The 14714-nt window shown below is 43.5% G+C and overlaps 1 protein-coding gene across 3 annotated transcripts in view; it reads left to right on the top strand.

Moving 5' to 3' along the window:
- Positions 1 to 13175: 13175 nt before the first annotated feature.
- The window catches only part of ITGB6 (integrin subunit beta 6), a 144153-nt gene continuing 142614 nt past the window's right edge, over positions 13176 to 14714 (top strand). For 2 of the 3 annotated variants that reach the window (XM_055398731.2, XM_055398730.2), the window contains exon 1: positions 13176 to 13425. The gene's annotated coding sequence lies outside the window, so the exon portion shown is untranslated. The remainder of the gene's footprint in view (positions 13426 to 14714) is intronic. The other variant, XM_055398732.2, reaches the window with a different exon arrangement.

Below are 14714 nucleotides of genomic sequence, written 5' to 3'. Positions count from 1 at the left end.
CCCAGAGGGAGACAGAACCAACGTCGGGGGGACAGGCATTGTCATTCTGCCATAGAGGGTGAGTGCTCTCCAGGGGAAGGGGGCCTCTGTGATGCCCTAAATTTGCCCAGTGACATCTGTTTTCCTCCCAAGGTCAGATGGAACATGGTAAAAGGCTTGAACCCGAAAGTTGAAGAAAAGGAAAGTTCTTTTTGTTGTTGCTGTTGTTCAGTCCCCAAGTTGGGTCTGACTCTTTGCAGCCCCATGGACTGTAGCACACCAGTGGGGAACCCACAAAGGAGACATAAGAGGATGGCAGAGAGAAGAGAAAGAGAGGAAGAAGAAAACCGTGACTTAGGGTTAATGTATGACAGAAACCAACACAGTATTATAAAGCAATTATCCTCCAATTAAATAATGTTTAAAAATCATAATAATCTACCTACCAACCAGAAAATCAATTTAAAAAAAAAAGGGTCTTAGGTAGGAAAACTAATATTAGACAGTTTGACCAGAGGAGAAAAAAAGGAAGATAAGATGGATTCCAGTGATTGACATTACTGACCTCACCAGCTGTCCCTGAGGACCTGGTAGACACGCTGGTTTCTCACAAGCTCTCAGCCACCAAGTTTGGTGTCCAGTAAACTGGGGAGAGAGAAATTTTGAAGACGCCCACACTGAGTTGCCATCTCTGAGGCCCCAAATCCACCATCCTATAGAGACTCCAGTGCAGCAACCGCCTGGTTTCTCCAGGTGTTTTTCCAGTGCTTCAGTAGTAAATCCAGTCCAACGTCACAAAGCACCAGAATAACTTCTTAAAGGTGAATCATCTCATTACCCATGAGTTAATTCTGAAGTCTCTGAAATAAATGCTTTTGAGTTTTTGAGAATGAAAAGAAGAACTACCGCCTTTTATGGTCATGGAGAAAATGAATTCACCAGTCTAAACCATCTCATTTCTTTTTCTCCAATTGACCCTTCCAGCAGCATCGACCGGGGTGGTGTCTCTACTTCGTCTTGGCTCCCACCTCATCCTACTGTGTCCTGGGGTCTGCCCCAGCTCTCCACTGCACTGTTCTCATCCCAGTGGGACAGGAGTCAGAGGACTTTCAATCCTGATCTGAACGATCCTGCCTGCACTTACCACTGTTGACAGGCCTCGTCTTCTTGAAATTTCATTCTCCTGCTTGAGATTCTTCCACAGCCCACCAAGTCGAAATGCCTGGCTCCCTCACGACCTCATTTCCACCATCTCTGGGGTCTCACCTCCAGCCACACTCCCAACTTGAACTTTAAAATCTCAGAAGTTTTCTGTACTCTGCACCTTTACGCCTTCTCTCACTCCTAGGATGCCCCCCCCAAACCTGGATAACTTCTGTTTCTCCTTTAAGATTCAACTCAGCACCTAAACTCCCTGAGCATAATTAGGCAATAAATAACTGCCTTCTTTTGGACTATTTTACAACTGTGAAATAAGCTGAGAAAAGTGCAAAGCCATAGATGTACAGCTCAAACTCTCATAGCAAAATGAGTACCCTCAACCACCACTTGGCTTGAGAAATAGAACTCAGCCCCTTCCCTTGGCCACCCGCCACCATGGTGCCTCTTGACAGTCATCAAACCCTCCTTCAGCTCATCAGATAACACTTGTTGGTTAGTTGCTAAGTCGTGTCCAACTCTGGGACCCCATGGACTGTAGCCCACAAGGCTCCTCTGTCCATGGGATTTCCTAGGCAAGAATCCTGGGGTGGTTTGCCATTTCCTTCTCCAGGGGATCTTCCCAACCCAGGGATCAAACCCACATCTCCTGCACTGGCAAGGGGGTTCTTTACCACTAAACCACCTGGGAAGCCCAGGTAACAGTACACAGACTATATCGTTCATGTCCTCAGTTTTCTTTATGATTATATCACCTAAATATGCTTCCCTAAAATGTTTAGTTTTGTCTTCATTTGAATTGTGTATAAATGGAATTGTGCATTCAATATTTTGTTGTATCTGACATGTTTGCTCAATATTATATCTTAAAGATCTAATCATGCATTTTTGCTTAGCTGTAATTTATTTTTATCATTACATAGTATTTCATTGTATAAATATACCAAAGAGTGTCTTTTATTTTTGATAGACATGGGAGCTCTTGGCTATTCTGAACATGCTATGATGAAAATTCTCAGTGCATCTGTGCCTGTGTTCCTGCAAGGTATACGCCCAGCTTCCCTGATGGCTCAGTGGGTAAAGAATCTGCCTGCAATGCAGGAGACACAGGAGATGCAGGTTTGATCCCTGGGTCAGGACCGTCCCCTGAAGGAGGAAATGGCAACCCAGTCCAGTATTCTTACCTGAAAAATCCCATGGATGGAAGAGACTAGCGGGCTACTGTCCAAAGAGTCACAAAGAGTTGGACACCACTGAGCTACTAAACACACATATGCCCAGGAGTAGAGTTGCTGGATCATAGGGTTATGCCTAGCTTCAGCCTTATGGGATAATGCCAAAATGTTTTCCAAGTGGTCATCACTGACCCTGAGATTAGATGAAATAGCTGTCTTTCATGCAAAGAATACTTCTATTGAGATTTAAAAGAAAACAAGACAAAAAGCAAGAACTATGAGTAAGAGTCCAAGGGGTGAGAGGTGAGTACTGGCAAAGACCAGGGAGGATGAGGACCCATTGCCGAGGAGTCTAGCCCTCACAAGACTTGGAAGGTGAGGGTCAAGATATAACCACTATAGCACCCCATGTAGAGTTGTGTTGGCTTCTCAGCTGTGAACACTGAAAAATAGCTCCCCTCCTTTCTCTTGAAAAGAAGGAACAAGGCTTAACTTAGCAAAGATGTCATTCCTCCTGAGGGTATCCCAGTGCCTCAGATGTTTCCGTGGCGTCCACAGACGTCCATGGGAACTGTGGAACACACCAGGCTGCTCCTGGGCCAGCCCTCGCCACCCTCCACCCCAGTTCCCACTGGCTCCCTCTCCTCAGGCTCAGCAATTCTCCTCCTCTCCTGGCTGGCCAGTGGCTCTCGCAGTTCTCTCCAAGTCTCAGCCCTTCCAGCACAAAGAAAAGCTGCAGAAGTCTCATGTTGCCACCACCTGTGTGGGGTGTGGCGTGTTCTTTTTCCAGACCTTTCACTCCTCAATCACAGACCGCACTTGAGAGGGAGGTGAGTGGGCAGCGGGGGTGAGCGGGAGTAGTGCAGGTGGAGGTGGTGCATCTGGGCATTTTTCTGAAGCCAAGGCTTGTGTGGGGGACCCAGGTTTCCTCCTCTTCACTGTATGGAGAAGCTTGGACCACATCTTAGTCTTCACTGGATCCTTCCCTTTCCCCACCCCTCTCCAGTGCCCAGTGGAGTCCCTACCCCCAGCTCCCTAATCTGCCTCTTACCCAACCATCAACTCTGTAACAACTGGAGATGCAGGAGGTACCCAGTTCTTAGAACGCTGCACCATCATCTGCCAGAAAATTGTCAAAATAACCGTATAAATCTACAATGACTATGTGACTGGCACCCCCTGGAGTTGTGCAGAGCACAGGTTTTTCATTGTACGCTATATTCTGCATTATGGGTAATAAAATCCAAGGATTGTATGCAAATTTCATGCTTATTAGTAATCCCTAACTCTTAAAATGGGGTGACCAGTGTGCTAACAAGGAACAATTATCTAAATGACATTAAAGGCTCCCATTAGATGGAAGATCCACCAAATAGCTCTTTAAGTTCAAGTCAGCCAGAAACTGCAAGCAAAGGGGACTTGATTTAATAAAACAGCCAGTGGGTAGATTTGAATTTTTTCTATGGCTTAATGATTCTTCCCATGTGAACTAGAAGGATGCCACTTTGCAGGGTGTAGCAAGAGGTGACATCAAAATTTATCCTTCCAGTTCTTCATGATGAGGGGCTGGAATGAGGGGCCCAGGGCTCATAGGCTCTGAATTGGAGTCCGTGGTAAGGGTGGCTGCACAGGGCCGTGCAGGGAGTGTTTGAGGAGGGTAAATGACAAGCTGACCAAAACAACCACTCAATCCAGTTGAAGTCTTTTTTCCTCCAATGTGTCTGCCCACAGGGATGTCTTTTTCTAATTCTTGTGAGGACTAGTGCTATGCAAGATTTTCAAACTATTTCCACAAAACCAAACCTCCTAACAGCCATTCTCTGAAACCAACATCTCTTTTGCAATCCACAAAGTCAAATACACTGGTTTGTCTAGCTTCTGTGCTTCTTTGTTAAATTATTTATAACTCTATAGATCAATGAAATCTGTGTTCTAAGTTCAGCACTGTTTGCTCCTCCAGATTACTCTTTGTAACTCTCTGTATTTTATGAGACTGACCTTCAGGGTGGCATCACACAGTCTCCCTTGCTTCCAGCTTCTCTCTGGGGTTGGCCAGTGTGATTTACCTGCATCCAGTGGGCTGGAAGGAAGACTGATCAAGTTTTGTTGCCCATGCTTCTTCCTTGCGGCCCGCAGATTGACAGTGTCACCATTATGGGTAGAATTGTGCATATGTGCAGGCTAAGTTGCTTCAGTCGTGTCTGATTCCATGCGACCCTATGAACTGTAGCCTGCCAGGCTCCTCTGTCCATGGGATCCTCCAGGCAAGAATACTGAAGTGTGTTGCCATATCCTGATCCAGGGGTTGAATTATGTACCCACCTAAATCCAAACTTGAAGGCCTGAGCCCCAGGACCTCAGCAAGTATTTACAAATACGGCCTTTAGAGAAGTAACTGGGGCTTCCCTGGTGGCCCATTTGGTCAAGAATCCACCTGCAATGCAGGAGCCCCAAGTTCATTCCCTGGATGGGGAAGATCCCCCGGAGAAAGAAATGACAACCCACTCTAGTATTCTTGCCTAGAAAATCCTAGGGACAGAGGAGCCTGACGGGCTATATAGTTCATGGGGTCACAAATAGCTGACCACAACTCAAGTGACTAAATCACTCCTCGAGAGATAATTAGGTTAAAATGAGGGTGGCGCTAGTGGTAAAGAACCTGCCTGCCAATACAAGAGACATGGGTTTGATCCCTGGGTCAGGAAAATCCCCTGCAGGAGGAAATGACAAGCCACTCCAGTATTCTTACCTGGAGAATCCCGTGGACAGAGGAGCCTGGTGGGCTACAGTGCATGGGGTCGCAAACAGTCAGACATGACAGAAGTGACCTAGGATGTCATAGGGTGGGCCCTAATCAAATTTGACTGATGTCTTTATAAGAAGAGGTTTGGACACACAGATACGTGCACAAAGGGAAGGCCATGTGGAGACACAGGGAGAAGAGAGCCATCTATAATCCAAGGAGAGGTGCCTCAGAAGAAGCCAGCCCTGCCAGCACCTTGATCTCAGACTTCTAGGCTCTAGAACTGTGAGAAATTTCCATTGTTTAAACTGCTCAACTGTATTCCTTTGTTAGGGCATTCTGGGCAAACTAATACAGTCCATCTACCAAAATCACAGGTGCAGACCACCGCTCCCTGTACTAGAGCCAAAGTTCTCTCCCCAGCTCGAGTCACTGCTTCCTCCCCAGACTCCAGGCTTTGGGGAAGAAAGGGCTCCCTGCTGTTGCTGGCTGCTTTCCTTTTGCTTTTATTATAATGGAACATAATATAGTAAATATAATATAAGAGATTATCTTTATTAAACTCACTTCAATTACTCCATTCACGTGCACCAGCAGTTACTACTAGGAGCTCAGACCGATCCACTTGTTCCCAGCAGTTTGCATGGTTTGCTCCTAAAATGCAATGTCACCCAACAGACACAGACCAGGACGGTTCATCCTGCCATCTTACTGTGTGAAAGACATTTTCTGAAACTTCCTTTGGTGACAAGACACTGTTGGAATATGCAGCTTAGCGGTGAGGTCTACGTAAATAAAGACCCCAAATCTGTGGAGCCCAGGAAACACTGACACCCTCCTACCAGGGAATGAGAAAGTGACTGCTCAGAAAAAGAAATTCATGCTTTGGAGAGAACACGCTGGAAATGAATATTTATATTTATATATACAATATTCCATCATGTATAAATCATTCCTGAAAACCATGTTTTCTCTGTTAAAAATTCTGATAAATACCCATTTTAAAAACTTGGAAGTGGGAGTTAAAAAATCATTTAAAAACCTTTTAAATGTATAATTTTAGAGAGCTCTGAACATTATCTATTGATCAATCTATCTACAAAAACAGTGCTTCGACAAGACTTCCTTGCCTTTTCACTTTCTCTGGGTTTGGGCAATGGCGAGTACTTTTCACTAGATTATGAGAGCAATTGGTTGCAGCCAAAAAAAAAGATGGAAATTTTTTAATGAACTTCCAAAAGAATCTTTGCCTAGTTGGTAGATGTGCCCCAAAACCTGTCAGGATGGAGTCATTACAGACAACAATGCATTTCTTGCACATCTTTGATGCATTGCTTTTAGATACAATAGTCACTAACCAAGTATCAGAATAAACTGTGCTTAGATGATGTGAATCAAAGTGGTAGCATAAGCTTTTCAAGTGAGGCACAGAAATATAAAATGAGCATACAACGATAACAGCATGCATATGTGCTAAGTCGCTTCAGTCACGTCGGACTCTTGTGAGCTCATGGACTGTGGCCTGCCAGGTTCCTCTGTTCATGGGATTCTCCAGGCAAGAATACTGGAGTGGGTTGCCATGCCCTCCTCCAGGAGATCTTCTCGACCCAGGGATTGAACCCACCTCTCTTGCCTCTCCGGTGTGGGCAGACGTGTTCTTTCCCACTCGTGCCACCTGAGAAGCCCATTAATAGCAAAGGAAAGGGGAAAAGGATTTTTGTGCCATCAAGAAAACAAAGAACATAATATTATTTCACTTGAAGAAGAATTCGCTGTGCGTTTTTAAGAAACAGGGTATTAGTTCAATGGTACATGCCTAGCCATAAATAAATAACAGTATTGGGAGAATCTGCTTAATGTCTTTTACTGATTCAGGTGAGTCATCCAAAATGTTGGAGACCACTGAGCATTCCAGCATAAAGAGCTGCAAAAGAAAAACCCACTGTACCCGAAATCTTAGAACTTCAGGCTCACAATTCTCTCTTGTTCCAACTGACTTCAAAGCCAGACAAGGGGGAGAGCACAAAAAAGGAATGCTGCGCCCGAGGGCCCGCCGGTGCCACCCAGCCTCCCGCCCGAGCCAGAGGGTCGGCTCCTGAGGAAGAGCTGCCACCTCTCAGAGAGGTTGGAAATATTTGGAATGTGGTGGGAGGCCCAGGGACCACCCAGTAGTAAAAACGCAGAGGAAAGCCTTCCAAATAAAACAGGAGACAGAAGGAGAGTGGCTCCTCTCTGGCTCTGCCTTCTGGCCTGGCCGGGGGCGGAAGCAGTCAATCCTCTCCTCCAACCCCCGCCTGCATCTTCCTGCACACTCGACTGTCACAGAGGCCACAAACCTTGGAAACAATGCTATCATACTGCCTAATATTTGGAGGTGACAGAAAACATCCTAGTCACGTCAGAGAAAATAGTCGTTTACACTAGACCACAGGAAAATGCCCCTGGCACTCAGCTCAGCACGCCTTCTCTTAAATGCCACCAACAAAACAAGAACCCAGCTCCAGGCAGAGCTCTGGATGATATGCATATTTATGACCTGGTCTTTCAGGCAGGGGTTATGAAAATGCGTTGATGGAGTGAATGTCACTGTCGTGACTTTGAAATCAATGCTGCTTCCCAGCTGTTTTCTGTTATTGTTTTTTTCAGGATTCCTCACTGATTAAAATTAAAATCTGGTCACAGAACCTGGGACCCGGAGAGCTGTTCATTTCTCTGCATTCCTACAAAGGCATCCTGCTGTTCCCAACTTTTCTCCTTAAAGACAGTGAGTGCAAGTCGCTCAGTCATGTCCAACTCTTTGAGATAGGACTGTAGTCCGCAGGCTCCTCTGTCCATGGAATTCTCCAGGCCAGAATACTGGCGTGGGTAGCCATTGCCTTCTCCAGGGGATCTTCCTGACCCAGGAATTGAAGTCTCCTGCATTGCAGGCAGATTCTTTACCAGCTATGATTCTAAGTCGCCTTCTCAGCACTGAAGGATGCACCAAACCAGCTTCATCTCCCTAGAGAAGCCCCTAGAGGAGATTATCTGAATGCTTGAAGAAGCCATCCTTCTTCGCAGTTATCCAAAGGAGTCTGTGATGGTGACAAGATATTCTTTCTGCTACCCACATTCAGAGTTGTTAGCTTTGTGACTTAGATACTGGGAATTTGTTGTCATTTTTTAAATGTGTATTTTTATTTTTAACTTTTTTTTTTTTTTTTTACTGTGCTGGGTCTTTGTTGTGGCCTGGGGGCTTCTCTTGTTGCCCTCTGGTATGTGGGATCTTAGTTCCCTGACCAAGGGTCAAACCCACGTCCCCTGCATTGGAAAGCGAATTTCAACCACTAGACCCCCTGGAAAGTTCCTGAGCTTTGTTTGTAAAGTCCATTCAGTTGTGGTCTGAGTAGAAATTAATGGTATTTTGTAATTTAAGTGAGGAGAGCTCATTCCTGAGTTTTGCTAAACTTCACTGGTCAGCCTCCTGCTCTGCTCACAGGGGACCGTCTAAACCCAGGAACCTCTGGCTGAATCAAAATGCAAGTACTCTGCCCAGAGCCACACTTGGTGGAGCCAAGCAAGGCTGGCAGACACCGCCATGTTTCATGACTATGGCCTCCCAACTAGGTTCTCCTTCTTTTCACTCCTGCAAAGAATAAAAAGGTCACATGATCCCAAATTATTTTTCCCAGATGACTTTCCCAATGGGTACCTGGGGCATCCAAACTCACTGCTACCAGGAAGCATTTGTCATTTTCTCCACACACCATGCTCCAGCAAAACCAGATTTCTCACATTAGAGGATGAAGCACACACTTTCATCCAGCGGGCTTTTTGAAGAATGAAGGTGAGACCTTGATTTACTGAGATTTGCCTGCCCTACTCTATGATGCAAACAGATTCCTGGGCCTTGTGGCAGCATTGTCCTTCATGTTTTGTGGCCAGGGCCATACCTATCTTGGCTGGAGTGCTGAGTGGAATTTTAACTATGAATTTCCTTGTGTTTTCTAATAGACTGAAGTCAAAAGGCCACATTCTGTCTCAGATACACATGAACAACTTCCACTGGTGTTACTCGTGTATATCTGAGCTTGGTTAAAATACTCCAACACTTGGGCACTATTGAAAAACATTCTTCTTCTTGTTTAATCTCTTTAATGTGCATGTGGGAGGGTGAAACAGCACGCAGAAATTAATCAAAACCTCACTCTGTTTCAGATAATGTTTTGTTTTTAAGGGAACAAAGCCATTTGGAATCAATTCCATCATTATACACGCCAACCACGGAGCCTTTCCAAGCTTCCCTTGAAGGTCACATTAGCCCAGACCTACCTGGTTATTTAAGGGGCAGTTGTTGTAGAATGAAGCACACAATAGGTCAAGACTCAAAAGAGGCAAGATCAAGTTCCAGCTCTGATAATACTGTACCCACTTGGCAAGCCACTTAATCTTTCCTGGTACCTGTTCATCTGTATGCTGTTGACTTTGCAAGGTTATTATGTGAATTCAGTACATAATGGGTGTTACATTTATTTTTTATTCAAAAGTATTTTTCCTGTTATAAAGGCAAAAAATGTCAACAAATAGAAGCCCAATAATTATGGAGATAGTAAGGAGAGACTTAGAGTCAAACAATGTAAGCATTGATTGGTATATGCAAACATAGACTAGTATAGCTCCTTTGGAAAGTAGTTGCAATGCATACTGATAACACTGAGTAGGTAACGCTATCTTCTTTGATCCAATTATTCCACATATGAGTTTGTCATTGAAAATATTTTTTAAAAGGCGGGGGGGTATCTTCATGTGTAAAGGTATTTTTTCATAGCATATTTTTGTCATGGAAAGCAAGTGGAAACAACCTAAATTTTAAATAATTAAATATTGAAGTAAATAATGAAATTTAGATGCTTAGAATATGCTTAAACTCTTATCGTGTTAAATGAATAGAAATGGATTGAAAATATACATTTTGTGTGATTATATGCAGAACCATTTTTACCATGAAAAATAAGCATTAAAAAGGACTGGAAAGAAATAGGACAAGATTTCCAACAATAATGGGTAAAATAAAATCAGAAGATGCTTTGAATAAAACCACTGTATGAAATTTTGCCCCTTTTTGCATTCCTCAGTGGTCATGTATGGATGTGAGAGTTGGACTGTGTGTGAAGAAAGCTGATCGCCGAAGAACTGATGCTTTTGAACTGTGGTGTTGGAGAAGACTCTCGAGAGTCCCTTGGACTGCAAGGAGATCCAACCAGTCCATTCTAAAGGAGATCAATCCTGGGTGTTCACTGGAAGGACTGATGCTAAAGCTGAAGCTCCAATACTTTGGCCACCTCATGCGACGAGTTGACTCACTGGAAAAGACTCTGATGCTTGGAGGGATTGGGGGCAGGAGGAGAAGGGGACGACAGAGAATGAGATGGCTGGATGGCATCACTGACTCGATGGAGGTGAGTTTGACTGAACTCCGGGAGCTGGTGATGGACAGGGAGACCTGGCGTGCTGTGATTCATGGGGTCGCAAAGAGTCGGTCACGACTGAGCGACTGAACTGAATACCTTATACATATATGACGCTGTATATAGTTAAACGAATTGCTTAAGCGTTATGCCTTAGCTCCTAATTACCTAGAATACTTGTTTCAACCAACTCTCCAATTAATCAAAGTTCACCTTAATTAGCCCTGCAAAATAGTTTTGAAATACTTTTTTCTGATGGTCTATTCTTATTTTTTCACCCAGCCATCTGTAAGATCATAGATATTCAGGATCTAGCACATTTGGCATTTGGTCAAATAGCAAAAGCTTGGATTTAGTCACTGAGTGTCACAGGCGCAACATCAAAGGAATTTTCCAGCATTGCTCCCCACATACAGCCGGGCTTATGTCACTTGATCCTGAAGAATGCCAAGCAGTGAGCAGCGAGTGGAGACTGCTCATGGCAGGGGAGCTAGTGTGTATGTTTCTATCAACAGGAAAATGGGTGCAAGCCCAACAAGGAGTGTGCAGGGACATTTTCATTGTAGACAGCAGATTTCAGTGAAAGCTCATCAGCATTATCATTGTGAGTTAAAGAATAAGGAGGGGTTACAATAAATATAACCTCATTAATTTATAGAAATAGAAGAAAAGCATCCAAAAGAGGCAACTCCATGAATATTTGGTTCTCTGACCCACAGGAAGTAATATTTATTGCCTTCAGATGAGAGACATTTTTAGGGGCTTTCTTTTGTAGTAACATTATGAAATATCATTTTGGGTTCCATCTATGGGGTCACACAGAGTCGGACACGACTGAAGTGACTTAGCAGCAGCAGCAGCAGCAGCAGCATATCCTACAGGCCTTTCTATGCCTCACTTGGGAACAGAGCACCACGCTCAGCATACAGTGGAGTTGTCCACTCAGGAAATGTATGCTAGCCTGTGTTGGGGCAACCCACAGAGGAAATGACTTTTGCAGAGAAGGAATAACATCTCTAGGGCAGAAATTAACTCAGTCCTTGAATTTCAAATGGAAATGTTTCCTCACACCTGAGCTCACCTAAAGAGCAAAAGAATGAACATTGACCTCAATTATAGGGAAGGAAAAGCTTCTTGAAGGCTGATGGGATCACAGAGGATTAGAAATGAACAGTACTGATATTCTACCACCCACAAGATACACACAGATGAGGAGACAGTTCAGAGAGGTTAGAAATATTTTTGAGATCACACAGCCAGGAAATGATGGATTCAGAATTCAGCCCCAAGTCCCCTGGCTCTCTGCAGCTCTGTTGTTTTGTTCAGTTGCCAAGTCATGTCCAACTCTTTGCAACCGCATGGACTACAGCAACCCAGGCTTCCTGGTCCCTCACCACCTCCCGGAGTTTGCCCAAGTTCATGTCCATTGCATCTGGCTTCTACATAGACACAACAGGGCTTGTAATCTGCCGGACCGCCACCAGAACTATTCTTCAGACATTCAGGAAGTGGTGTAGCATGATGGTAAGTGCTTTGGAGTAAGACCAGGGTTTAAATCTGAACTGTCACTGGCTAGTGTGTGACCCTGGGCAAGTCATCTCTCTGAACATCAGGCGCATCTAGAAAGCCAGACCATAAACCCAGTCCCACAGTTGGGTGGGAAGAATTAAATGATATAATGACCTCAAGTGCTGGACAGGCCACAGGGACTCAAAGAACAGGATCTGCCCCTACAATCCTACTGCTGTTCTTGAAGGCAGACCCAAAGCCCTGAATAGTCAGCTCAGCTACGGAGGAAGAATGTGGTCCAGATGCTTCATTCTTCTTCACAAGAGCTGTTTGGCTGTGTTTGAACTCTTTTGTGCCCAATCAGAATAAATCAAATCCAGTCTAAACCATTTAGTGCTTGGCACCATTTGTGATACTAATTCATCAGTTTTTATTTTCATTTTCTAGTTTACCCAAACCAGCCATTTCTAGAGGCTAGTGACTTTAAACTAAGCCTGCCGATAAAATATGACTCATCTTGAAAAATACCACAACCTTTCTGAAGGAGTGTAAATATAAATATACACAATATAGAAAAAAATTTATTAGTTTATTTTTTATTGAAGCATAGTGTATTTACAATGCTGTGTTATCTTCTGGTGTACAGAAAAGTGATTTATATATTCTTTTTCATTTTCCATTATGGTTTATTATAGGATATTGAATATAGTTCCCTGTGCTATATAGTAGAAACTTATTGTTTATCTATTCAATATATAATAGATTGCATCTGCTAACCCCAAACTTCCAATCCTTTCCTCCTCCATCTGCCTACCACCTTGGCGACCACAAGTCTGTTCTCTGTGTCTGTGAGTCAATACAGGAAAATTTGATAGGAGTTTGGTCTTCAGCTTGGGTGCCAGTTCAACTCTAAATCTGCCCAGTTCTATTTTGGGGCATTAAAATTTATATGTGCTTTATATCCCAGCCACCCTGCCATCCATGAGGTTTGAATATCCTTTATGGAATGAACTTGATCCTCCTGCCTTACTTTTGGTCTCTCTCCAGAGAAGCTAATGTGCTGGCATAGCTCTACCATTTGTCAGCCAGAAGTCTGGTTACACATTTGCTCGTCAATCTAAACCTAACCTATTCATACGCACACTTGGGGTTTCCTGTAAATCAACCAGACGTTCTGTCATTCACCAGCAATACCTCTCCATCGTGTTCTACACCCACGTGCCTTCGTGAACTATTCACTATGTTTGTGGAAGAAGCATTCAAATCAATGTGCTTTTTCAGGAATGGTGACACCAGAATGTTATAAATCTGTTCATTACCACAAGGATAAATGAGATTTCTGCCAAAGACTTTTGATAACGGGTACAGTAATGCATCTCAACACTCTCTGAAATTTAAAGGTCTGTCCTCAGAGGTAAGTAGGATAATGCATGACTAACAAAAGCAAATCCCAAATTCCTGAGCTAAACGGTCCTTGTCAGTGTACTCGTTCGTTTCGAGCAGACGCTGCCTGAGAAAGTTCATAATGTTATTTCTGTTCTCTTGATATTAATGTCCAGGTAAGGCTGACTCCACGGTCTGTTAGAGGGCAGGTCCTTCTTAACTTAGCATGCTTTATTGTGATGTTTCTTATATTGGAGTTCACACACGCTTTTTAACAGTTGTACTTCAGGAGTCTGCTATGGTTTAAGGACGATATTTCAAAGAATTATCAGTTCATCGTTCATTAAAATATTATAACATTCAGTTGATTTGTCTCTTCAGAAGCTTAAGACATTTGTTTCTGATTAGAGTAATTAGTTGTTAATATTGTGTTTAAAATAGGTGATTTGACTCTAGCCCTCACTAGCTCTTTTGGCATCTGCAAGAGGTACAAAGGAACTATGGAACTGGAAATTTAAGCAAGAGGAACAGCAGTTCTCATTGACATGTGCTCCACATTGTGGCGGCCAGTTAACTTCAGTGTTTCAGCATTGTAAAATGGTGTTTACACGCAGAGCTAATTCATGAAAACTATGGATGAAATGAAGGGGGGAAAGCCTCCAATCTAGCATATCTTCAAAGAGCATGTTTTATTCCCACAAGTGCCTGAAAATGCCTGGTGTAATTACAATTCACTTGTGTATCGTTACTATTCACTTCAAGCACTTGGGGATACGAGTATCAGCGCTGTAAAAAAAAAAAAAATCCAGTATCTGTGAAAATCCTATTGCGCGTCCTCTAAAATTAAAGACTCACAGATAGAGGCATATCATACTGGCTTTCAAGTTGTCAAAAATGAACAGAATATACATTCTGGTCAGAGAGTAATGGTGGTTCCTTACAGTTTCAGATTCTGAACAGGCTCAGCGGATCATCATTAAGGTTCTTGAGTCTGGGTTTCAAACGTCAAATCGCTTTTTGATAGTATAAAGATTGGTGTCTGCCGAAATAAAATTCGGTGCCTCAGTGAAATGTAGAAATACCTTCCTTCCCAAGCCATCTCTCCTCTTCATTCCTGTTCATTCCCAGGGCAGCCGTTTTCCTCTATCTGATGTACACCCTCTAGTGTTTCCTGGATGAAGTACAGAAACTAAAGCTCAATTTACAAACAAAAGACATTATTTCAGTCTTGTATTATCCCCAGTTACCATACACTAAAGCAAACTTACCGCCCGATGTCCTGACACAAACTTTAAGTGATTGCCAAAACTTTTTCAGCTG

The sequence above is a fragment of the Moschus berezovskii genome, chromosome 2 (genome assembly GCF_049115385.1).
Source record: "Moschus berezovskii isolate FMDL1 chromosome 2, NW_MosBer_1.0, whole genome shotgun sequence".
In the NCBI taxonomy this organism is placed as follows: domain Eukaryota; kingdom Metazoa; phylum Chordata; class Mammalia; order Artiodactyla; family Moschidae; genus Moschus; species Moschus berezovskii.
The sequence above is the reverse complement of the archived record's forward strand: the minus strand, read 5'-3'. Positions and strand labels throughout refer to the sequence as shown.